This window comes from Stomoxys calcitrans, chromosome 5 (assembly GCF_963082655.1).
Source record: "Stomoxys calcitrans chromosome 5, idStoCalc2.1, whole genome shotgun sequence".
Classification (NCBI taxonomy): domain Eukaryota; kingdom Metazoa; phylum Arthropoda; class Insecta; order Diptera; family Muscidae; genus Stomoxys; species Stomoxys calcitrans.
Window position 1 is genome coordinate 127,450,539 of NC_081556.1, and position 27,190 is coordinate 127,477,728.

General features: G+C 39.0%; 1 protein-coding gene and 1 long non-coding RNA gene across 2 annotated transcripts in view; both read right to left on the reverse strand.

Annotated features, from left to right (window-relative positions):
* The window catches only part of LOC106094338 (serine-rich adhesin for platelets), a 337,903-nt gene that overhangs the window by 127,935 nt on the left and 182,778 nt on the right, over nucleotides 1-27,190 (reverse strand). The gene's annotated exons all lie outside the window — the stretch shown is intronic.
* Nucleotides 26,351-26,882, reverse strand: LOC106094348 (uncharacterized). Its single transcript, XR_001222538.1, has 2 exons — nucleotides 26,841-26,882; nucleotides 26,351-26,599 (listed from the first exon to the last, which is right to left on the reverse strand). It is a non-coding gene; the product is annotated as an uncharacterized LOC106094348 (long non-coding RNA).

The following is a 27,190-nucleotide window of genomic DNA, read 5'->3' on the forward strand; positions in this document are numbered from 1 at the left end:
TTTTATGGGCCCAAGACCTTAAATCGAGAGATCGGTCTATATGGCAGCTATATATAAATTTGGACCGATCTGTGCCATATTGCAGACAGATATCGATGGGGCTATTTTAACTCATTGTCCTAAATTTCGGCGCCATCGGACAATTAATGCGCTTTTATGGACACAAAAACTTAAATTGAGAGATCCGTCTATATGGCAGCTATTCCCAAATCTGGACCGATCAGGGCCAAATTGAAGAGGGCTGTCGAAGGGCCTTATATAAATAACTATCCTAAATTTTTGCAAAATCGGATAATAAATGCGCCTTTTAAGGGCCAAAGACATTAAATCGAAAAATCGGTCTATATGGCAGCTATATTCAAATCTGAACCGATGTGGGTCAAATTAGCGAAGAAGGTCGATGGGCCTTACTCAACTCACTGTGCCAAATTTTGGCAAAATCGGACAATAAATACGCCTTTTATGGACCAAAAACCTTAAATCAATAGATCGGTCTATATGACAGCTATATCCAAATCTAAAGCGATCCGAGCCAAACTAAAGAAGGATTTCGAAGGGCCTAATACAACTCACTCTCCCAAATTTCAGCAAAATCGGATAATAAATTAGGTTTTTATGGGCCTAAGACCCTATATCGGAGGATCGGTCTATATGGCAGCCATATCCAAATCTGGACCGATCTGGACCAAATTGAAGAAGGGTGTCGAAGGGTCTAACACAACTCACCGTCCCAAAATTCAGCAAAATCGGATAATAAATGTGGCTTTTTTGGGTCTAAGATCCTAAATCGGCGGATCGGTCTATATGGGGGCTATATCAAGATATAGTCCGATATAGCCCATCTTCGAACTTAACCTGCTTATGGATAAAAAAAATAATCTGTGCCAAGTTTCAGCTCAATATCTCTATTTTTAAAGACTGTAGCTTGATTTCAACAGAAAGACGGACAGACGGACGGACATGGCTAGATCGCCTATGATTTTTACGCTGATCAAGAATATATATACTTTATAGGGTCAGAAATGGATAATGGAACGCCTGGGTTCGAATCCTGGCGAGACCATCAGAAAAAATTTTCATCGGTGGCTTTCCCCTTCTAATACTGGCAACATTTGTGAGGTAATGTGCTATGTAAAACTTCTCTCCAAAGAGATGTCGCACTGCGGCACGCCGTTTGGACTCTTCTATAAAAAGGAGGCCCCTTATCATCGAGCTTAAACTTGAATCGGACTGTACTCATTGATAGGTGAGAAGAGTGCCCCTGTTCCTTAGTGGAATGTTCATGGGCAAAATTTGTAATTTTACACCACCACTGTGGAACAGGACACTATAACTTTGCAACTTTTGAAACGCTAAAGAAGAGAAAAGTTAGACCCATTGATAAGTATACCGATCGGCTTAGATTCACTTCCTGATTCGATTTAGCTATGTCTGTCTGTCCACGTATTTTTGTGCTCAAGGTACAGGTCGCATTTATTGTCCGATTGTCACAACATTTTGCACATGCCACTTCTTGGGTTCAAGGACGAACGCTATTGATTTTGAGCAAAATCGGTTCAGAATTAGATATAGTTCCCACTAATATTTTTTGTCCGGTAAGGCCTTTCAAGGCTGTGGAAGCCACAATTTTGATCCGATCTTTACAAAATTTAGCATGAGGTGCTTAATTCGACCTCCTGATATGTGTGCAAAATTTTGTCAAAATCGGGATTGATTTTGATATAGCTTCCATATATATCTTTCATCCGATATGGACCTTAAAGGCTGTAGAAGCCACAATTTTGGTCCAAAATTTTGGTTCGATTTGTGCAAAATTTTGCACGAGATGTTTTATTTGACTTCCCAATACGTGTGCATCAAAGTCGGTCCAGATTTAGATATAGCTCCGGCAATATATCTTTCATCCGAAATGTCCGTTTAAGTCTGTAGTTGCCACAATTTAGATCCTATCGTAAGAAAATCGTTCAAGGTTCTATTCCATATTGCAATAGGTATACAAATTTAAAATCTGAATAGATTTCATCATAGGTTCTATGTTTTGAAAGTAGTGCGTTTTCTCGGTGTTATATAGTCGGCCCCGCCCTTTTGCTTTCCTTTACAGGTTAGATATGAAAAAGATTTTTTGAACCAAGAGAAAGGTTGCTCAAAAATTTACATCCATCATAGAATCCCAATCCTTAAATCGGTCTTTAGTAGCGACTATATCCTTATATGCATCGGGGTTTGTCTGAAGTGAGTGCTTTTAACTGCTGGTGGCTAACACGAAAACACTGTCATGTTGGGATTTTAAATAGTGTCTCTATGAATGTGATCCCTAATACCGGTTGGATGTACAATTTTAGTGGCTTAACTAACAAATCTCCACCCTCGCACACTCAAATCCACTGTCGATGTCCCTCCTTTATTCAATCAAGTGAATGAATTGCTTTTCAGATGTTACCTCTTGCAAATTTTGGTCAAAATCAAATATTTTGTACTAAAGTGACCTTTGCAACCATTGAGAGGATTTGAATGTCACGACATAAAATGTAAAGGCCTCAAACAAAAACAAAAAAAACCAACAGCACTAAAAATTCCAACATTTTCACAAAACAAATACATGCACATGGCATAAAAAATTCTGCATGAAATTCATGTGGCAAATTGCGAGTGCATATGGCAAGGAAACCACCGATGAAACGATTTTCACAAAAGCAGAATGACTTGTAAAGTGCAAATATTTTAGTTGAAAATATTCAAATTTTCGGGGAAATCATTGCCTGCCACTCATTGGCAGGCTACTGTCCAAGGGAGCAATTTGTAAAAGCCATTGGCTTGGATGGCTTGCGAATGTCACATTCAATGTTTTTGAAAGCCGCCATTGCGATAATGTACAAAAAAATATTCAAATGGTCTAGCAAAGGCCTTGATTTTGAAAATTTTGGTTTGTTTTTATTGAGAGCTTTTGAAAACCTTAAATATTTGATGGCTAGTGTAATGGTTGTAAATCGAAGTTAGCAAATACTATTTGTGAAAACTTTAAATCCTTAAAAACAGCAACACAGTGAATTGTTGGTGTTTTTTTAATCATCCGTTATTTGTGTGTAAGCAATGCTATAGGTGAGAGTATGAGTGGTGAGAATAAATGAGGTGAATGGTAGATGTGCAAAAAAAAAAGAGAGTGAGGGTGTCGTGGGGGTGTGATGTGCGTGAACCTACTTGCCATGTACATATGCCAAGCATTGTTGTGGTGGTTGTTGTAGCAGTGTGCTAAGCTTCGGCTATATGTTATGCTATAACGTATGTGACAATTGTTGTTTGTTTGTATATTTATTGAGTGCCTGCGAAACAAGGCAACAACAAAAAAACAAAGATGCAAGATGTGGTAGGTGGATGTAATAATATGTTGGCAACGGCGAAAATCCACTTTGGCAACGCATTTATTGAGTTGTTACATTGAATTGCAGATTAAAAAGGACGATTCTGCCCAGTGAAAGTATCAAATTGTGTGGTCATACTTAAGAAGCAAAGGAGGGTATGCAGTAGTTTTGTTTACATTCTATCCTCGGTGGGCAGCATACACATCGGCACATAAATCCCTTTGCCCGCGGCCATAGGAAAACGAACAGAAGCACACGGGCAGTGTAAACAACTTTGTGTGGCTTTGTTCGCCTGATTCTATTTCACAGCTATTTAATTTAGTTGAGTTTTGATGATACCCACACAAAAACCAAACCAAACTGTGTTTGGTCTTTTCAACACTATGCCCATCATTGCCTTATATAATGGGCTCATATCATTTTCATACCCACCGCCCTAGGATAGGGGGTATATTCATTTAGTCATTCCGAAATATCCATTTCCGACCCTACAAAGTAAATCGTCGTGAATTTCTAAGACAAATTAACGATGCCCGCGTGTCTGTCCGATTTGGCGATTTGGGATGCTAAGCCCGTAAAAGGCACAATTTTTGCCCGATTTCGCTGAACTTATACAAGTGGCCCGATATTAAAATCGAATATGGCCCATATCGGACCATACTACATATAGCTGCCATACAGACCAATATGCCGGTTTAGGGTCTTAAGCCCCTAACAGGCACATTTATTATCCAATTTCGATGAAATTAGAAAAAGTGAGTTGTTTTGAGGGGATACTTCTCTCATATCAATGAGTCCGATTAGAGTTTAAGCTCAATGATAAGGGCCTACTTTTTTTGCCGAGTCTTAACGGCGTGCCGCATAGCGACAGCACTTGATAGAGAAGTTTTAACATGGCAGGATACCTCACAAATGTAGCCAGCATTAGTAGTGCTTATCCCCACTGCTGAAAATTTGTTTGATGTTCACGAAGGAGTTTGAACCCAGGCATTTGGCGTCAAACGTTGACATGTTAACCTCTGCGCCACGGTGGCCTCCCCAATCCCCTGCCCATGAAAGCTGCATTTTTTTACGATTTCGCTGAAACATGAAACAGTGAGTTGTTTTAAGCTTTCCGTCATCACAACTTAATATGGTCCAGATCGGACAATATTTAGATATAGGCCGATCTGTCGATTGAGGGTCTTAAGTCCATAAAAGGCGCGATTATTATTCGATTTCGCTGAAATTTGAAATCGTGAGTTGATTAAAGCCCCCCGACATCCGGCTCAAATATGGATCAGATAGGTCTATATTCAGATATAGCCGCCATGTAGGGCGATCTGCCGATTAAGAGTCTTTAGCCGATAAAAGCTGCATTTAATACACCATCGCTGGAATATGACACAGTGACTTGTATTAAGCCCCCGTCATTCGACCAGCATATGGTCCAGATCAGATTATAGTTAGATATAGCTGCCATATAGATCAATCTTCCAATTTAGGGTCTTAATCCCATAAAAAGCTGATTTTTTGCCAATTTGAAACTGTAACTTGTATCAGAGTTCTCGGGACTTGAATCAGTCGATCAATCTTCTGGTTTGACTTCTTGAGCCCCGTGGAAGCCATAACTTTTGTCTGATTTAACTGAAATTTTGCACATAGTATTCTGTTATGATTTCCAACAAATGTGTCTAGTAAGGTCCGTCCGTCCGTCTATAACCTGATATAGCTTCCATATAAACCGATCTCCCGATTTGACTTCTTGAGCCCTGACAAGACGCAATTTTCGATTTGGCATATTTTAGCAGAATCCATGGTGGTGGGTTCCCTAGATTCGGCCCGGACGAACTTAGCACGCTTTTATTTGTTGTTTATTTGTATGCCCGTATAGAATTAACAACACCAGGACCGATTTTTTATACCCTCCACCATAGGGGTATGTTCATTCCGTTTGTAACACCTCGAAATATTCCTCTAAGACCCCATAAAGTATATACATTCTTGATCGTTATGACATTTTAAGTCGATGTAGACATTTCCGTCCGTCTGTCCGTCCATCTGTCCGTCCGTCCGTCTGTCCGTCTGTCCGTCTGTCCGCCCGTCCGTCCGTCTGTCCGTCCGTCTGTCCGTTCGTCCGTCCGTCTGTCTGTCTGTCCGTTCGTCTGTCTGTCTGTCTGTCTGTCCGTCCGTCTGTTTGTCCGTCTGTCTGTCTGTCCGTCTGTCCGTCCGTCCGTCTGTCCGTCTGTCCGTCCGTCTGTCTGTCTGTCCGTCCGTCTGTCCGTCCGTCCATCCGTCTGTCCGTCCGTCCGTCCGTCTGTCCGTCCGTCCGTCCGTCCGTCCGTCTGTCCGTCCGTCCATCCGTCTGTCCGTCCGTCCGTCTGTTATGACTTCAAACTACTGTGCCAAGTACAGTCTAAATCGGTTTATAACCTGATTTAGCTCCCATATAAACCGACCTCCCGATTATACTTCTTGATCCTATAGAGAGCGCAATTCTTATCTGAATTGGCTGAAATTTTGCACAATGACTTCAACTTTGGTCTCCAATAGCATAACAATTCTTATCCATTATCCTTTGTTTGCCTATAAAGTGATAACGGCAAAGAAATTGACAAATGCGAGCCATGGTGGAGGATATATAAGATTCGACCCTGCCGAACTTTTACTTGTTTAATATGAAATTTTGACAAAATTTCCCATTGAAATGAAATTTTGACAAAATTTCCTAAAAAAATGATATTTTGACAAAATTTCCTATAGAAAACCATTTTGACAAAATTTCTTATAGAAATGAAATTTTGACAAAATTTCCTATAGAAATGAAATTTTGCCAAAAATTTCCTATAGAAATTAAATTTTGACAAAATTTCCTATAGAAATGCAATTTTGACAAAATTTCCTATAGAAATGCAATTTTGACAAAATTTCCTATAGAAATGCAATTTTGACAAAATTTCCTAAAGAAATGAAATTTTGAACAAAATTTCCTATAGAAATGAAATTTTGACAAAATTTCCTATAGAAATGAAATTTTGACAAAATTTCCTATAGAAATGAAATTTTGACCAAATTTCCCATAGAAATGAAATTTTGACAAAATTTCCCATAGAAATGAAATTTTGACAAAATTTCCCATAGAAATGAAATTTTGACAAAATTTCCTATAGAAATGAAATTTTGACAAAATTTCCCATACAAAGAAAATTTTTAAAAATTTTCCAATAGTAATAAAATTTTGGCTTAACCTGCTTTGTGCCTAAATTTCCCCTAATTGTTCACCAAAGTTTCATTTTCATGGTAAATTTTAGCCATATTTAATTTTCATCAACACAGCTTCAGCTGTGTATGGGATAAAATCCCAAGTCCATCATTAGGTGTTTGAAAATCATTCATAATTAAGTGGCCATTCCCCCTTCCCCGAACAAAACCGCAAAATTTTCCCAAACATTAGCATAACAGCCTACACCTCTTCAACTGAAGTGTGAGTGTTGCAGCGATTGCATCAAACATCCCAATTAAGGTACGTGTCAAAAATTTTCTGCCTTTAGGCTACCGTTCGGTTCAGTTCTGGTGTATGCAACAAAAACCACAAAACCTCATTCAAAACAATGGAGCAGCAAAACGGTTGGTTGGTTGGTTGAATGGCGAACGATTCAACATTAAACTCCAGGTTGGCATGGCATTGTTGACGTCAAGGTTAGAGTCTCAAAAATCCACTAAATTTTTAACCATACAATCAGCTAACTAGAAGACTAGCGCTAGAGCGCTACTTGGAATGGGATTTTGCAATTACAACAACATTAAATATAATTTTAATTAACATTATTTTATTGTTTAACCGTTAAACAAAATTAGAAAATTAATCGAAGCCATTGAAGTCATAGTGGAGGAAGTGTAATTGGTAGGGTTGCCATTAACACAAAATAAAAAAATTGTTTACCCAGCAAAAACTAGGTAAGTGCATGTCATTACACACTGGCATACCAGTAAGCGAATTCTTGTTATTTGTAAGCTTACCTAATAATGGGTTACCTTTAATGAGTTAAATAATTACTAATTTTAAAAAATTTCAGCTAAATCGGATAAGAATAGCGCCTCTCTCTAGGAGCTCAAGAAGTTTAATCAGGATATGAACTGATTTTGACCATTCATGACAAAGTTGATTGGATATGGACTTATATAGACCATACTTGACACAGTTTTAGGTAGTCATACCAAAACACTACAATGAACATTTTAGACAAATCGGATAGGAATTGGGGCCTCTAGAATCTCAAGAAGTCTAGTTGGGAAATCTGCTTAAATGGCAGCTATATCAGGTTATGAACAGATTTCGACCATACTTAGCAAAGTTGTTGGATGTCACACCAAAACGATATGTGCAAAATTTCAGCCAAATCGGTTAGGAATTACACCCTCTAGGAGCTCAAGAAGTCTAATCGGTAGATCGGTTTATATGCCAGCTATGACAGGTTATGGACCGATTTGGCCCATTTACAATCCCAACCGATCTACTCCAATAAGAAGCATTTGTGTAAAATTTCAAGCGCCCTGGTTTGCAAATGCAAATTTTCGCCCATGAACATTCCACTAAGGAACAGGGGCAAACTTCTCACATATCAATGAGTGCAGTCCGAATCAAGTTTAAGGTCAATGATAAGGGGCCTCCTTTTTATAGCCGAGTCCGAACCGCGTGCCGCAGTGCGACACCTCTTTGGAGAGAAGTTTTACATGGAATAGTACCGCACAAATGTTGCCAGCATTAGGAGGGGAAAACCACCGCTGAAGATTTTTTTCTCATGTTCTCGCCAGGATTCGAACCCAGGCGTTCAGCGTCATAGGCCGACATGCTAAAATCTGCGCTACGGTGACCTGCAAGCGCCCTGCTTTACTTCTTCGAAAGTTGGCGTGATTTCGGCAGCCAGACGGACGGACATGGCTAGATCGACTTAAAATGTTATGACAATCAAGAATATATGGACTTTATGGGGTCTTGGACGAATATTTCGAGGGGTTACAAAAGGAGTGACGAAATAAGTATACCCCCATCCTATGGTAGAGGGTATAATAAAAGTTGACAAGTTTTTGTATGATGGTTTAACAGTTTTAATAACATTTCTCAAAATTCCAAAAAAAATGTCTGTAAAATTTTAAGTCAAACAAATTTTAAAAAAAAGATTTCATTCTCTCTGGCCACACTGAAAGTAACTGCACAGCGTGACCCTCAATTGTTCAGTGTGAACTACTGTGGACATGAAAATCTCAACATCCGTTCATTTGTTCATAACTGTGGTAGCAATAGGGCCAACACGGTTTTGTTGTTTGTCCGTCTATCCATTGAGTTAACTTGACCATCACTGTTCAATTCTTAGGTAGCAGGGTCTACTTAGCCTCACAAATGTACACCGAAGTGATGTTGTAATTATTGTTGGTTCAAACAAAAACCTCACACACACACACACACACATGCACACGGAAAATGTATGATTTTTAGCTGTTGGACTGACCACCAAAATGACCAAAGTTTTATGGCCTCCCCCCCTTTCAACCATTCGCATGTTGCATGCCTCTCAACACTGTAATCTCAGCATTTTTAGTCGATTGTCTTGGTCGCGGTTGCTGCTGTTGCGGTTGCGGTCGAGCTTTGCAGTTTCGTATCTTGCTGTTTGGATTTTGACAATTAACTTTGTTTAAAACCTTAATTACGTGGTAGTCGCCTCGCCGTCCGCGTTGAAAATTATATGAATTTGATGATTTTCAATTACGACCTCTGTGGAATAAAAGCCAAAACGGTGTCAGCTTCCATTGAGTGTTAAAGTAATAATTTAATTATATTTGGGGCAAAACCCACGAGTGTTTGGAGTATGTGTTAAGGGGAAAAATCTGAAGCCAACTAAGAAAAACTTTTAGCAATGCTATGTTTAACAAAATTGTATAGAAAATTTCATAAAATTTGCAATTTGTTATAAAATCTGTAGGGATTTGGCAAACATTTTATTTCCATAGAAAAAATTGGAAAAATTTAATTTCTATAGAAAAATTTTGCAAAATATTAATTTATAGAAATTCGTATCTATTTAAATTAAACAAGTAAAGCGTGCTCAGCTCGGCCGGTCCGAATCTTGGGAACCCATCATCATGGATTCTGCTAAAATGAGGGAGTTATATATAGTTATAGACCGAGTTGGACTGTACTTGGCGCAGTTGTTGAGAGTCATAACAGAACATTATATACAAGATTTCAGCTAAATCGAATAAAAATCGTGGCTTGTAAGGGCTCAAGAAGTCAAATCGGGAGATCGGTTTATATGGGAGCTACATCATGTTCTCGACCGATTTGAGCCGTTCATGGCACAGTTGTTGGGAGTCATAACAGAACACCATGTAGAAAATTTCAGCGAAATCGGATAAAAATTGGGGCTTCCAGGGGCTTATGATGTCAAATCGGGAGATCGGTTTACATGGGAGCTAAATCATGTTATACACAGATTTGCACAGTACTACACACAGCTGTTGGGAGTCATAACGGAACACCATGTGCAAAATTTCAGCCAAATTTAACAAAAATTGTGGCTACCAAGGGGTCAGGATGTCAAATCGGGAGATCGGTTTATGTGGGAGCTATATCAGGTTATTGGCCGATTGGGGCCATACTTGGTTCTGTTGTTGGGAGTCACAACAGAATACTATGTGCAAAATTTCAGTCCAATCGGACAAAAAATGCGGCTACCAGGGGCTCAGGATGTCAAATCGGGAGATCGGTTTATATGGGAGCTATATCAGGTTATTGGCCGATTGGGGCCATACTAGGTTCTGTTGTTGGAAGTCATAACAGAACACTATGGGCAAAATTTCAGCCAAATCGGATGAAAACTAAGGCTTCCAAGGGCTCAAGAAGTCAAGTCGAGAGATCGGTTTATATGGGAGCTATCTCAGATTCTTGACCGATTTGAACCGTACTTGGTACTGTTGTTGGAAGTCATAACAGAATACCATGGGCAAAATTTCAGCCAAATCGGACAAAAATTGTGGCTCCATGTGCTCAAGAAGTCAAATCGGGAGATCGGTTTTTATGGGGGCTATATCCAAATCTGAACCGATAAGGCCCATTTGCAATCCACAATGACCTACATCAATATAAAGTATCTGTCGAAAATTTCAAGCGGCAAGCTCTACGCGTTCGATTGCTATGGTGATTCCGACAGACGGACGGACCGACATGGCTAGTTCGAATCAAAATTACGAGACGATCAAGAATATATATACATTATGGGGTCCTAGATCAATATTTCGAGGTGTTACAAACGGAATGATTAGATTGCTATACCCCCATTCCTATGATGGCGGGTATAAAAAATTATAATATTTGTTATGAAACGTTGGCCAGACTGTATTTTTATAGGCATGTTTTGTCAAAATTTTATTTCTATAGAAAATTTTGTCAAAATTTTATTTTTATAGAAAATTTTGTCAAAATTTTATTTTTATAGAAAATTTTGTCAAAACTTCATTTCTGTAGGAAATTTTGTCAAAATTTCATCACCATAGGAAATTTTTTCAAAATTTCATTTCTGAAATTTTGTCAAAATTTAATTTTTATGAAAAATTTTGTCAAAAATTTATTTCTATGGAAAATTTTTTTTAAAATTTAATTTTTATAGAAAATTTTGTCAAAATTTTATTTTTATACCAAATTTTATTTTTATACAAAATTTTGTCAAAATTTCATTTTTATATAAAATTTTGTCAAAATTTTATTTTTATAGAAAATTTTGTTGAAATTTTCTTTTTATAGAAACTTTTGTCAAAATTTATTTTTATAGAAAATTTTGTCAAATTTCATTTCTATGGAAAATTTTGTCAAAATTTCATTTTTATAGAAATATTTGTCAAAATTTTATTTTTATACCAAATTTTATTTTTATAGAAAATTTTGTCAAAATTTTATTTTTATACAAAATATTGTCAAAATTTTATTTTTATACAAAATTTTGTCAAAATTTTATTTTTATACAAAATTTTATTTCTATAGAAAATTTTGTCAAAATTTTATTTCTATAGAAAATTTTGTCAAAATTTTATTTCTATGGAAAAGAAAACCCTGTCTATTAGCTGTACTTTTTCTCAATGCATGTATTTTTGTGTACAGAAAATTTTGTCAAAATTTCATTTCTATAGAAAATTTTGTCAAAATTTTATTTCTATAGAAAATTTTGTCAAAATTTTATTTTTATACAAAATTTTGTCAAAATTTTATTTTTATACACAATTTTGTCAAAATTTTATTTTTATACACAATTTTGTCAAAATTTTATTTTTATAGAAAATTTTGTCAAAATTTTATTTCTATAGAAAATTTTGTCAAAATTTTATTTCTATAGAAAATTTTGTCAAAATTTCATTTCTTTAGGAAATTTTGTCAAAATTTCATTTCTTTAGGAAATTTTGTCAAAATTTCATTTCTATAGAAAATTTTGTCAAAATTTCATTTCTATAGAAAATTTTGTCAAAATTTCATTTTTATACAAAATTTTGTAAAAATTCTATTTTTATACAAAATTTTGTCAAAATTTTATTTCTATAAAAAATTTGGTCAAAATTTTATCTCTATAGAAAATTTTGTCAAAATTTTATTTCTATAGAAAATTTTGTCAAAATTTTATTTCTATAGAAAATTTTGTCAAAATTTTATTTCTATAGAAAATTTTGTCAAAATTTTATTTCTATAGAAAATTTTGTCAAAATTTTATTTCTATAGAAAATTTTGTCAAAATTTTATTTCTATAGAAAATTTTGTCAAAATTTTATTTCTATAGAAAATTTTGTCAAAATTTTATTTCTATAGAAAATTTTGTCAAAATTTTATTTCTATAGAAAATTTTGTCAAAATTTTATTTCTATAGAAAATTTTGTCAAAATTTTATTTCTATAGAAAATTTTGTCAAAATTTTATTTCTATAGAAAATTTTGTCAAAATTTTATTTCTATAGAAAATTTTGTCAAAATTTTATTTCTATAGAAAATTTTGTCAAAATTTTATTCTTATAGAAAATTTTGTTTTTGAAACAATTTTTTGTAAAAATTTTAGTTTTATAGAAAATTGTGTCAAAATTTTACATTACAGAAAATTTCTATAAAAATAATATTTTTTTAAAATTTTATTTCAAATACCTTTAATTTGAGTCTCATATTGTTATTTGACTTATTTTTGGAAGGAAAAGTGCCACCTGGACTTGAAGGCAAATTTTAATGTCATATTCGTAATCTACACCCAAATACCTTTCATTTGAGTCTCATATAGCCATGGTCGGCTAATATATCCATTTTGGGGTATTTGGGGGTGGGGCGACCTCCCATTACTTGGACCAAATTTTTTATGTCATATTGGTAATCTAATGTCGAAAACTTTTCATTTGAGTCCCACAATGATAGGAACGCCGAAAATATCTATTTAGAGAAGTTTTGGGGTTGGGGCGGCCCGCTGGGTACTTGGACCAATATTTTAATACGATATTCATTTTCTAGTCTCCAATACCTTTGATTTGATAAGCATATTGTGCTCATCGGTCCACTTTTGGTTTTGGGTGACGTTTTTGGGGTAAGGGGGAGGAACCGCCCCATCCGATTTCTAAAAATTATATAGCTTAGGTTTCCTTCCAGAAAAAACTTCCACAATCTGTGAAAATTTTAAGACAATCGCTTCAGCTGTGTTTGATTCTATGGAACAAACAAAAAAAAATCGACTCCCATATAGTCATGTTGGGTCATATGTCTATTTAAGGTATTCTTGGGAGGTAGTGTAACCTCCTATACTTCGAATGATTTTGTATGCCAGATTCGTAATCTACTCCCGAATACATACCCTTCATTTGAGGTCCATATAGACATGAACATCCAATATGTCTGTTTGGGGGAATTTCGGGGTTGGGGCAGCCCGATGGGTACTTGGACCCAAATTTGAATACCATATTCGTATTCTATTTTTCAATACCTTTCATTTGAATCCCATATTGTCCCGATCGATCCACTTTTGATTTTGGATGGTGTTTTTGGGGTAATGGGGGAGGGTCCGCCCAATTCCGAAATCAACAAAATAATGAAGCCTATTTCTCCTTTCTGTCCATATTCGCAATCTACTCACGTACACCTTTCATTTGAGTCCCATATTGTCGTGATCGTCCAAAAAAACCTATTTGAAGGGGGTTTTTGGGGCTGGGGCGGCCACCCAAGTACTTGGACCCTACTTTTATTATGAAATTCGTACTCTAGTCTTGAATACCTTTCATTTGAATCCCAAATTGTCCCGATCGCTCCACTTTTATGTTTGGGTAGTACTTTTGGGGTAAGGGGGAGGGTCCGACCCCCCTCCGATATCAAAAAATTATATAGCCCATGTTTCCTTCCAGAGCAACCCACACAATCTGTGAAAATTTCAAGGTAATCGGTTCAGCCTTTTGAGTCTATACGGAACAAGCAAACAAACAAACAAACACAAACACAGTAACAGCTATGCACATCGCATATATGTGTGTTACGTCGCATGTATATGCATGTAGAATGTATATGCATGTAGAATCTAATAAGCAGGTGAAGGTTGGCAGGAGGCGCCAGAATAACTGCGCTTAGCGTTGCGCGTATTTATCCACAACCACATGTTGGAGTACTCATCTCTGTTGTTTTGTTTTGCATATGAGAAGGACCATATACGAATGTTGCATCGTGTGTATAGCAACATCTACTCAACAACAACTGTATGGGATCTTGAACTTTGCCAAAAATATTTAAATTATTTAATCAAAATCAAAAACAAAAAAAGGAAAAGGAAAAGAGGCAACAACATCTGTTGTTGCCAGCAGCAACAAAACCTTCATTAGCGTTTTCTTAATAACTTTTTGGGTTATGTGACAGTGGCACGAACGCATGCCACAATTGGTGTTTATGGACAACGACAATGTTTTTTGTTGCCAATACTCACTTGTGGTCAATGTTGAACTTTAGAGTTGCTGTCTTGTTTTTTTTGCCATGTCCATGGAATGTTATTGGCTCATAATCGGCAAATATATCCTCCGGAAATATTTGCCTCTGCGATTGGCATGGCAGACCACCACACTGCGATTCAAGAAGGCCAAAAATGGGGAGGCCATTGGCGGCCACAGTCATTAAAAATTTATTTATGCATGTTAAAGTCGTCGTTAACGTTAATTTAAGACCTCTAAGGAGTTTGGAGTTTACAGCGGGTGCAGGGTATTATTTTACCCCAGCATCTCCAACTCCATGCATTGATTGTGAACCACAGACAACTCTCTGTGAATGGTATTGACATAAATCGTGTTCAACATTGGCTGTCACCGTTGGCCGTTGCAGTTGATGACTTTGGAAACTCTTAATTCATTCATTGATGGTGGTGGTGGTGGCAAGTTTGGGATGTTTTTATACCCACCACCGAAGGATGGGGGTATATTCATTTTGTCATTCCGTTTGCAACACATCGAAATATCCATTTTCGACCCTATAAAGTATATATATTCTTGATCAGCGTAAAAATCTAAGACGATCTAGCCATGTCCGTCCGTCTGTCCGTCTGTCTGTTAAAATCACGCTACAGTCTTTAAAAATAGAGATATTGAGCTGAAATTTTGCACAGCTTCTTTTTTTGTCCATAAGCAGGTTAAGTTCGAAGATGGGCTATATCGGACTATATCTTGATATAGCCCCCATATAGACCGATCCGCCGATTTAGGGTCTTAGGCCCATAAAAGCCACATTTATTATCCGATTTTGTTGAAATTTGGGACGGTGAGTTGTGTTAGGCCCTTCGACATCCTTTGTCAATTTGGCTTAGATCGGTCCAGATTTGGATATAGCTGCCATATAGACCGATCCTCCGATTTAGGGTCTAAGGCCCATAAAAGCCACATTTATGGTCCGATTTCGCTGAAATTTGGGACAGTGAGTTGTCTTAGGCCCTTTGACATGTTTCTTTAATTTGGCTCAGATCGGTCCAGATTTGGATATAGCTGCCATATAGATCGATCCTCCGGTTTAGGGTCTTAGGCCCACAAAAGCCACATTCATTATCCGATTTGCTGAAATTTGGGGCAGTGAATTGTGTAAGGCCCATCTACATCCCTCGTTAATTTGGCTCAGATCGGTCCAGATTTGGATATAGCTGCCATATAGATCGATCCTCCGATTTATGGTGTAAGGTCCATAATAGCCACATTCATTATCCGATTTTGCTGAAATTTGGGACAGTGAGATGTGTTAGGCCCTTTGACATATTTCTTCAATTTGGTCCAGATCGGTTCAAATTTGGATATAGCTGCCATATAGACCGATTTCTTGATTTGTGGTTTTGGGCCCATAAAATGCTCATTTATTGCCCGATGTCGCCGAAATTTGGAACAGTGAGTTAAGTTAAGCCCCTTGACATACTTCTGCAATATCGCACAGATCGGTCCAGATTTGGATATAGCTGCCATATAGACCGATATCTAGGTTTTAGGTTTTGGGGCCATAAAAGACGCATTTATTGTCCGATGTCGCTGAAATTTGAGACAGTGAGTTTGGTTAGGCTCTTCGACGTCCTTCTTGAATTTTGCCCAGATCGGTCCAGATTTGAATATAACTGCCATATAGACCGATCTCTGGATTTAAGGTTTAGGGCCCATAAAAGAGGCATGTATTGTCCGATTTCGCCGAAATTTGGGACAGTGGTTAGTGTTAGGCTCTTCGACATGTTTATGCAACTTGGCCCAAATCGGTCCAGATTTCGATATAGCTGCCATGTAGACCGATATCTCGATTTAAAGTCTTGGCCCCATAAAAGGCGCATTTATAATCCGATTTCACTGAAATTTGACACAGTGACTTATGTTCGGCTTTTCGACATCCGTGTCGTATATTATTCAGATCGGTATGAGGTATATGAGTATAAGGTATGAAATTTTCACCGATTTTTGATGAGAGGTGGTTTACATATATACCCGAGGTGGTGGGTATCCAAAGTACGGCCCGGCCGAACTTAACGCCTTTTTACTTGTTAATTTTTATTTTTGGTGGGTATGCTTATGCACCCAGAAAAAAATTTAAGGCTACTATCCAATTTTGAGTTTAAAACTCTAATTCAGAAGTTTTAAACAACTGAAATATCTTCCAATTTTGAGTTTTAAGCCTTTCTTGGAAAATAAATTTTTTAAAGCTCAAATATAAAAAAAATTGTCTATGTTTCTCTGAGTGTAAATATGTTGCAACATCATTTGGCCTAACTATCTTAGAGGCAACAATATCAATATCGCATATCAATGGCCAAAGGCAAAAAATCCAAAAAAAAAAGATTTGTTATTTGCCGTCTAGATTAGAGGTCGTCTATGATTCTCTTTGTCCGCTTCGAAGTGTTGTCTATGACACAAATGTTGCTGTGAGTGCTGCTGTTGCTGCTGCTGAGGATGATGATGATGATGATGACAAAGACCTTAGAGTCATGTTAACTTGACGATGTTATGTTGTGCAGTGTTGTTGTGGCAAGCAAAGTTGGAGTTACTGTTGTCAAATCAACAAATCAAGATTTCAGATTATGCTGATGTAGATGCTGATTTTGTAGCTGCCACTTGGCTACTGTGGCAGGTCTAAGTATTTTAACGATTCGAAACGACCCACCGACTTACTGAATGTCTGTCTGTCACAGTTGCACACAATTGGCCAAAAGGCTATTTCCACTTGAATGGATTTTTTGGAAAATAGTTTTTCATTAACTAACGCATGGCTGGCTGATTGCATTGAAATGACAGTCTAGCGACCCCCCTCTCCCACAAATGTCATTATGTCGTTGTATTCTTGTGGTTATTATTGATCCAATGACCTTTTCTGAGGCTAAAGACCTCCGCCGAAGGGAAATTGCCAGTATGCAACTGCAGTAAAAATTGAAAACGGAAATTAACTCAAGCTGCTATGGCCCACTGAGTTGTGCCATAAATTGGCCATATTTGTTATGACTGTGTGGCAAGGATTTTAGAATGGATGACTTCTATGGGGCATTATTGATGTTGGTCATTACGACAATGACCATTATTTGGCATGGTCATGAGCATTGAAGAAATATTGGAATGTGGGAGAGATAATTAAACAGAAAATATGAGCTTACTAAAATTCAACCCAAAGGCTCAGCAAAGTTAATGTGGACTAATTTCAATTGAGGGCACCATATCGCAGAGGTGTCCCACCATATCGCAGAGGTTTGCTTGTCCGTCTATGACGCTGAATGCCTGTGTTCGAATCCTGACTAGAGATCACCTGATTTGTTTTTATACCCAACAACAACATACCGAAATATCCACTTCCCACCCTACAATGTTATACGTGTATCGTGATCTAAATCGATCTAGCCATGTCCGCAAGGTCATCATGACAAAATCTAACGAATCTTGTGGTGATGAACTCCTGGCGGAATCAGAAGACGAGGCTAACACAACAGTGGTGAATGTTCTGAATCCTGGCTATGGTCCGCTTTCTACAGATAAATCTTCACCATTGTTAGTCTACTTCGGCGGCACTAAAGGTTCTCCTGATGGCAGGGGGATTTGACATGGTTCTTATCCAGGAATCATGGTTGTGTGGAGGAATGGTTGGTGGACCAAGAATTCCAGGATTTAAACTACTAAAGGGTATGGGGAATGACATACACAGAGCCTGTATTCTTGCAAAGAGTAGTCTAAATGTTTTTCTTCTTCCGTCGCTAAGCACTGAAGATTCGGTAGTAGGCAGCCTTGAAATAAGTCTCACTACTGGTTGGCTTCCCTATATATGCTACACGATTCAGAGATGCCGCCTTCAAACCTTAAGTTGCTGGTTGAAGCCGCTTCTGTAGGGAAGAAGAGCTTCATTGTAGGATGTGATGCTAATGCACATTACTAGATATGGGGAAGTTCGGATGTCGGAACGGAAGGGGTGATCTGCCGAAATTCACAAGAACACCAAACGACTGGCACATCTATAAGGCTGAGCTAAGAATATATAAGGGCGAGCTGAGAAAGGCTCAAAATTTCCCGGCACTCTATGAGATACACTTCAGGAAACTCTAAGTGCAACAGCGAAGTGGTCCAAAGTGGTCTAGGTATAAATTTGTGCAAGACAGAAGGAGATACAAGTTGCATCAGTGGCACCTGTCTCCTTGTGAGGAGAGAATGTTCCATTTACAGTAAGCGCAAAATACCTAGGAGTTTTGCTGGACAGGAAATTGAACTTCAAGTGCAACATTTTGGAAAGGGCACGAAAGGCAACTCTTGCCTTATACACCTGCAAGAGAGCCATTGGCAAAATTTGGGGATTTAGACCGCGTGTCATGCATTGGGTATATACTGAAGTTATCAGGCCTCTAATGCTATATGGTGTTGTGATCTGGTGGACGGCGCTTCAAAAGTCCAACCATTGGCAAAAGTTGGTGGTTTAGACTGTGCGTCATGCACTGGGTATATACTGCAGTTGTCAGACCTATAATGCTATATGGTGTTGTGGTCTGGTGGACGGCGCTTCAAATGTCCACCTATTGGTTGATAGGCAACCGGATCAAAGGTTTGCTTGTTTGTGCATCACAGCCGCCCTGAGGACGACACCACCTAATGCACTGAATTTAATGCTACAACTAAAGCATCTGGACATTGTGGCTAGACAAATTGCAGCGGATATCTAAAGGGACATTTCTTTGGTCATGTGAGGGCTACGGACACTGTGTTATTACACCCTACCTGAGCCGCTTTTTGATAAAAAGTACTTTACCACTATTCCTAATAAAACCGATTCGAACTACGATATTCCTGGTAATAGAAGTTACATAGACTTCTATACGGATGGTTCCAAACTAGACGACCAGGTGGGCTTTGGTGTGTACTCTAAAGTTCTAAAACTGGTCATATCGAAAAGGTTACCCGACCTCTGCAGTGTGTATCAAGCAGAGATCCTTGCAATTAAGGAAGTGGTGCAATGGCTAAGAAGTAATGTCATTACGACGATTGGCATAACTAACTTCTCAGATAGCCAGGCAGCCATTGGATCGCTGGAGAACGCATTTCTGAACACAAAAACCGCTCTCGACTGTCGCAGATCTCTCAACCTTTTCTCGGTGCGGGGCCACAAAGATATTCCAGGGAATTGTAAAGCGGACGAGTTTGCGAGACTAGGAACTACCCTACACATTCCAGGGATACTGGAATCTGTGCGTATGCCTCTAGCGACATGTAAGCTAAGTTTACAGGACCAGGCCCGAAGTACAACGAATGATAGATGGTCACAAAGAGAAGGCTGTGAGCATTCCAAAACTATGTGGCCTAATCTAAACTTGAGGTGGTCTACCGATTTGCCGTCACTGGCAAGAACAGACATCCCAGTCTCTGTGTCCGTCATGACAGGTCACTGTCTTAACCTGCTGACAGACTGAAGGTTGTCAGCAACGACTTTTGCAGAAACTGTGAGGACATCGAAGAAGAAGAGACTATGCGGGACACACATACAGAAGGTGTTCTGTGTGCGTGTCCCGCACCAGCAGTCGAAAGGAGTTCCACTTTAGGTTCTCATTTCTATCAGAATCTGTCCAATTTAGCGGATGTGAGCATTCGCAAGTTATTGGGCTTTGTAAAGCGATCTGGATTGTTCAACGGTAGCACCATCCTTTTTCTGTTTCTGTGGTATCACAATGGACGAAAACGTCTAAGTGAGCCTGATGGCAGACTGCCACTTAAACCTAATCTAACCTAATCTAGCCATGTCCGTCCGTCCGGCGGCCTGTCTCTTAAAATCACGCTACAGTCTTTTAATATGGCGATAAATAGCTGAAACTTTGCACAGATTCTTTTTTTTTGCCAAAGGCAGATTAAGTTCGAAGATAGTCTATATAGGACTATATCTTGATATAGCCCCAATATACAGCGATCTGCCGATTAAGGGTCTTAGGCCCTTTAAAGCCAAATTTATTATCCGATTTTGCTCAAATTTGGAACCGTGAGTTGTGTTAGGCCCTTCGACTACTTTCTTCAATTTGGCTCAGATCGGTTCAGATTTGGATATAGCTGCCATATAGACCGATTCGCCGATTTAGGGTCTTAGGTCCATAAAAACCACATTTATTATCCAAATTCGTTGAAATTTGGCACAATGTGTTACGTTAGGCTCACTTCAACATTCGTGCCGAGCTTCTATATAGACTAATCTACCCCGGCACGGGATATCTGTGAGCATCACACGGGCTGGAACAGTGAGGTCCGATCTGTGCGGTGTTCGTTGCTGTCACAAGAAGCTTAGATGCGAGCTCCCGGGCGCATCCACAGGTTGTGGATAGTAGAATGCTCCGTACGGAGTAGCTGTAACGGGAGTCACGGACATCAGCAGTATTGAGCGGAGATCCTGAGTGTGAGGCCGTGCGCCACCGGCTCTTGCTCAAATACTGAGTGCCTATGATGCTCGATATGACGAGGAGGGTTATTGGCGCCTTCAAATAACCAATGGCCACCTTGTTCCCGCGGCGATCGGTCCTTTGAACCGGAACGATCTTGCTCACCTACAGGAGCTTGACAGGGATCGCCACCTCCACATGAAAATGTGGCTACAACAATAACAACCCGATTTGAGGTCTTGGGCCCATAAAAGGCTCATTTATAATCCGATTTTGCCGAAATTTGGCACAGTGACCTATGCTAGGCTTTTCGACATCCTTGCATATAGCTGTCACATATATAAATATTTCCCGATTTAAGGTCTTGGGCCCATAAAGGCGCATTTATTACCCGATTTCGCTGGAATTTGGCAAAGTGAGTTGCGTTAGGCTTCTTGAGATTCGCACCGAGTATGGTCAAGATTGGGCTATAGCTCGGATATAGCTGCGATATATACGGATCTTCCTTTAGGTCTACATTGAGAACCCAGGGACTGAGATCTGTTTTAGGCTGTCTGATCATAATACGGTACTGCGGCCGGAGATCCGGCGATCACGGAATGCTTGAGGTGGTGTGGTGCTAATGCGAGGACGTCAAATGTGAACATCTTTACGGACAATAAAATGGCCATAAGAGTCATGTAGTGTAAGAAGAAGATTAACGCTCTCTCGGAGGATGGCACAATCCGCATCGTTTGGGGCCATAACAGAGTAATGGGGGAATGAAAGTGCAGACGATTTGGCGGTGAAGGTCAGAGGACTGCCGTCAAAAAACTTGGTTAACCCGAAACCTTTCGGATCGGCGCAGTCCGAGTTAAGGGAGTGGGAGTAGAATACGCATGCAACATTGTGGAACAGTGAAACGGTCGGCAGGACGGCGAAAATCCTATGGGGTGATACAGATCACGAGAAGACGTGGCTATTACTGAAAAGAAGTAAGAAGGAGGTTAGTATAGCTATTGGTATTGTAACGGGACAGGAGGCCACCGTAGCGCAGAGGTTAGCATGTCCGCCTATGACGCTGAACGCCTGGGTTCGAATCCTGGCGAGATCATCAGAAAAAAATTTTCAGCGGTGGTTTTCCTATTTTACTATGTCATGTAAAACTTCTCTCCAAAGAGGTGTCGCACTGCGGCACGCCGTTCGGACTCGGCTATAAATGGGAGGCCTCTTATCATTGAGCTTAAACTTAAATCGGTCTGCACTCATTGAAATGTGAGAAGTTTGTCCATGTTTCTTAGTGGAATGTTCATGGGCAAAATTTGCATTTGCATCGTAACGGGACACATATGACTACGAGCTCACTTAAATCGGTGCGGCAAGTCATAGCATGTGTATGCGGGGAAGATGATGAGACGTTGGAGCATTTCTTTTGTCATTGCCCGGCTTTTGCGTCTAACAGATATCGCCACTTAGGCAGGGACACAATACCAGACATGAACCAACTTAGGGGAGTGGGATTTGAAAACAATTAAGGATTTTGTAAGTAGCACGGAATTCCAAACTTAAAATTTTCTTTTTTGATGTTACTTTTTTTGTATTTAGAGATCACAACAAGCCGATTAGGTGGCTTAGGTGTATGTATGTCTGCACCCTCTTTTCAACCTAACCAAGTGGAACGTTTATGGGCAAAATTTGGCAATTTTGGTTTGCGTGTGCCTTCAAAAGACTTCTTTGCTGGACCTTCTTCATTCATTGTGACGACAGCCAACATAGCCGTTGTATTTTGATACGTGTTACCATCGTCGTCATACAGCTCATACAGTTCGTAGTTCATGCGACGCCTATATTCTTCTTTAACGCAAATTGGTCCATATATATTTTACGAAGGATCTTTCTCTCAAACACTCCAAGCACTGCCTCGTCTGCTTTCCCCACTTAACAGCGTATATAACAGCGCTAGATCGCTTGATTTGTTATTATGCTCACCACCGAAGGTTTCATTTTGTCATATCGTTTGCAAAGCTAGCCGCTTGAAATTTGACACAGATACTAACTCTTGATTTAGGTCGTTGGGGATCGCAAATGGGCCGTATCGGTTTAATTAAGATATATCTCCCATATAAACCGATTTCCCAATTTGACTTTTTGAGTCCTTACAAGTCGCAATTTTTTTTCGATTTGGCTGAAATTTTGCTTGCGGTGTTTTTTTACGACTTCCAACAACTGTGTCAAATACGGTCCAAATCAGTCTATAACCTGATATAGCTCCTATTTAAAGCGGTCTCTCGATCATGGGTGCTTAGTTCGGCCGGGCCAAATCTTGGGAACCCACCACCATGGATTCTGCTAAAAAATTTTTACATAATAAATTTGGTTGAAGGGCATTCTTTTATTCTACATACCAAACTTCTGTCAAACCAGCAAACATTAAAGTTTCTCGGAACCGGACAAGGATGATAAGTAGATTGGTTTATATGGGAGCTATATCAGGTTATAGACCGATTTGAACCGTACTTAGGTAGTACGGTTCAAGTCATAACAGAACACTATGTGCAAATATTTAGCCACATCCGACAAAAATAGCAGGTTCCAGAGGCTCAAGAAATCAAATCGGAAGATCTGTTTATATGGGAGCTATATCTAAATCTGAACCGATATGGTCCATTTGCAATCTTCAACTATCTACATCAATAAGAAGTATCTGTGCAAAATTTGAAGCGGCTGGCTTTACGCGTTCGACCGCTATCGCGATTTCTACAGACAGACGGACGGACATGGCTTGATCGTCTCAGAATGACGAGTTGATCAAGAATATATGTACTTTATGGGGTCTTAGATCAATATTTCGGGGTGTTACAAATGGAATGACTAGATTAGTATAATCCCATCCTATGGTGGTGGTGGTGGTATGAAAATCTGTCCCTTCATATAAGGTCATGTTTTTGGGGGAAAATTGTTCTGTCGAAAGTCGGCGATTTTTATGGCTTCAAAAATCGAACAAAATAATTTCCCAAAATTCTTTTAAAACCCGCTTAAGCGTCTTGTCGAATTTGGTGGTTTCTTTATTAAGAACATAATAAAAATTTTATGGCGATAAGTTTACTACTTTTGACGGCAGGTGCGATTTTATGTCAAAGCCATTAAAATCCACTTATATTCGCTTAATGGTCATAAAATATTCAGAAAATGATTTTTGTTGTTGCAAAAGAATAGAGGCTAAGAAGAGAAATATTTTTTTAAATTTTTAAAAATTTTTTTTTAATTAAAAAAAAAAACTACAGCTAGTCGTTTTTTCTCTAAAGTTTTTTTTTATTCGTCTTTTGCTAAAAGAAGAGCGCTAAGTTCGGCCGGGACGAATCTTGGGAAACCACCACCATGGATTCTGCTAAAAATTTATACAAAATAAATTTTGTGGAAGGGCAGAATTTTATTCTGCATACCAAACTTATGTCAAACCACCAAAAATTAAAGCTTCTAGGAACCGAACAGTGATGATCGAGAGACCGGCTTACATGGGAGCTATATCAGGTTATGGACTTTGAAGAGTGCATTGCACAACAACAGTTTTGTATGCCATCACCGCACACATTTGCCGTGGCTTCAATCAGCCCAGGCCAGTTGTTGTTGTTGTTGTAGCAGTGAGTTATACACTGAGGCGATAGCCCTTGCCGATGAAGAACTCCATCGGGTCAATCCGGTACGTATAACCGTCTGCCATGGATTTGAGCCCAGGCCAGCGATAGGACGGTCCTCGTGGCACTGGACCTATCGAAGGCATTCGACACGGTCAGCCATGCCAAATTATTTGAGGACATCGCCAATACGTCCATCCAGCAAGGCCCGAAACGCTGGGTCGCGAATTATCTGTGTGGTCGCCAGTCATTTGTGGAATTTAGGGATAAGAAGTCGAAGCAAAGTAGAGAGAAACAGGGAGTTCCCCAACGTGGGGTGATATCTCCGGCACTGTTTAACTTCTACCTATCCTCCAGACGGCATAGAGATCGTATCATATGCGGACGATGGTACGTTTATGGCATCAGGCCCCCCCAAACCCATTGTTGATATCAACGAACTTGCCTCATATTTCGCTGCAAGAAATCTGAAGATATCCGCCACCAAATCTTCAGCCACATTGTTCTCTACAAATACGCGTGAGGTGATTGCCTAGCTGACTGTGATGGTCGATGGAGAAAGGATTCCGACCATCAAATGTCCCAAAATACTTGGCGTCACATTTGACAGCTCTTGCACATTCTACCCACATGCCACAGTGACTTGCGGTAAAGTCGATGACCGGTCTGTGCTAAGTTATGCAGCACCAGTGTGGTCACGTCAACTTTGTGACACGCAGTGGAATAATATTCAGATGTGTCAGAATGCCGCCCTTCGAACTGCGACGGGCTGTCTCCTTAGTTCTCATGTGGACTACCTCCATCAGGAGACATAGATCCTACCAGTGCGAAGACGTAACTAAAAAGACGGGTTGCCCAAAAAGTAATTGCGGATTTTTTAAAAGAAAGTAAATGCATTTTTTATAAAACTTAGAATGAACTTTAATCAAATATACTTTTTTTTACACTTTTTTTCTAAAGCAAGCTAAAAGTAACAGCTAATAACTGTCAGAAGAAAGAATGCAATTACAGAGTCACAAGCTGTGAAAAAATTTGTCAACGCCGACTATATGAAAAATCCGCAATTACTTTTTGGGCAACCCAATACATGTTCTAGAGCGTGAGGTTCAGCGCTACAAGAGGGAACCTCTAGATCAAGCAGGTCTGGACAGTATTCATGCAGACATGGTAGCAGATGCGGTAAATAGCTACCGGGTGAATGTGGTCCTTGGAGAACGACCACTTACCATTGCACCTGAAGAAATTGACCTCCTCCGGCAAACCAAAGTAGTTCTGGCTCAATTACGTTCCGGCAGAAGCAACCGCCTTAACACCTACAGAGCAAGGATTGATGCGTGCAAGATGTATGTCCCGATTGTTATCAGGGACCGCACGATACACGTCACCTGTTTAACTGCCCAGCCAGACCCACTCGACTCAGCCCCTGTGGACGCACCCCATCTTAGTCGCAGAGTTCTTGGGTCTTGCCAGAAGACAAGAATCAAGCAGACGAAAGATAGAACACAATAAACTGCTACAACAACAACAACAATAACCCACATCAATATTAAGTATCTGTGCAAAATTTCAAGTGGTTAGCTGTACGCGTTCGACCATTATGGTGATTTCAACAGACGGACGGACGAGGGCAGGGACGGAAATCAAGGGCCAGACATTAATGGCTTAAACTAAGTTTTTTCCCACCTCCACTATGATCTCTCTTGACTTTGTTGCCATGCAATTTCCTTTCAAAATCCCCCAATTAAATTTGCATTAAGATCAAATAATAATTATTATTGGGTTGCCCAAAAAGTAATTGCGGATTTTTCATATAGTCGGCGTTGACAAATTTTTTCACAGCTTGTGACTCTGTAATTGCATTCTTTCTTCTGTCAGTTATCAGCTGTTACTTTTAGCTTGCTTTAGAAAAAAAAGTGTAAAAAAGTATATTTGCTTAAAGTTCATTCTAAGTTTTATTAAAAATGCATTTACTTTCTTTTAAAAAATCCGCAATTACTTTTTGGGCAACCCAATATCTTTTTTCCATAATTCACATATATGAAGATTTATTAAAGTTGATCACGTATTTGGTTAAAATGTTTGCGTGCTTGACAACTTCAATCATGACAGGAAATAAATGCTTTTTCAAAGGAGCCGATAATGCAGCGATGGTGCATGAAAAGTCGATCATTTGTTCAGGGTTGCATGCAACAGTAATTGTCATCGCCATCGTCATCGTTGTAAATTGTTCTTTGTAATTATGCCGCAGTGGACTAAAAACACTTTCAAAAGGAAGGGGAGAGAAAAACAAAAACAAAAACAAAATTAACTAAATATGGTGAAAATGTAGAGCAATCACTGCTTATGCAGTTTGCAGCGACATGAATAACCTCCGTTGGTAAACCTCGCGACTGATAATTAATTACGTAATGCCAACAGAATAATTTAAACAAATAAATGGAGAGGAAAAAAAAATATTTCGCAAAAACGCCAGAATATTTTAAATGCAAACAAGACACCCACCTCAGATTAGGATTCCCATAAAAAGGCTTAAATGAAATCGCTTTGTCAGCTTCAAACTATTCGCGCCATCGCGGCATTATGAATGCAAAGTGAATGGTTGAAGTGAGCGAACGAGTGAGTGGTGTTTTGTTTCTTCTTTTTTTCTCTCTCTCTCTCTCTCTCTTGTTGGTGGGTTGGTTATTTCAAGGCAAATTGGGGGGGGGGTAAACTAAGTTGGGTAGGGAGGAAGGCTATGGTATTCAAATAAATGGCTAAAATTAAGCATAGCAATTAAATTTTTAATTCATTGATTCCAGTTAGCATGGGGACGGCAAATAACACCTTGCGGCCGCATTTACTTCTAGACTGAC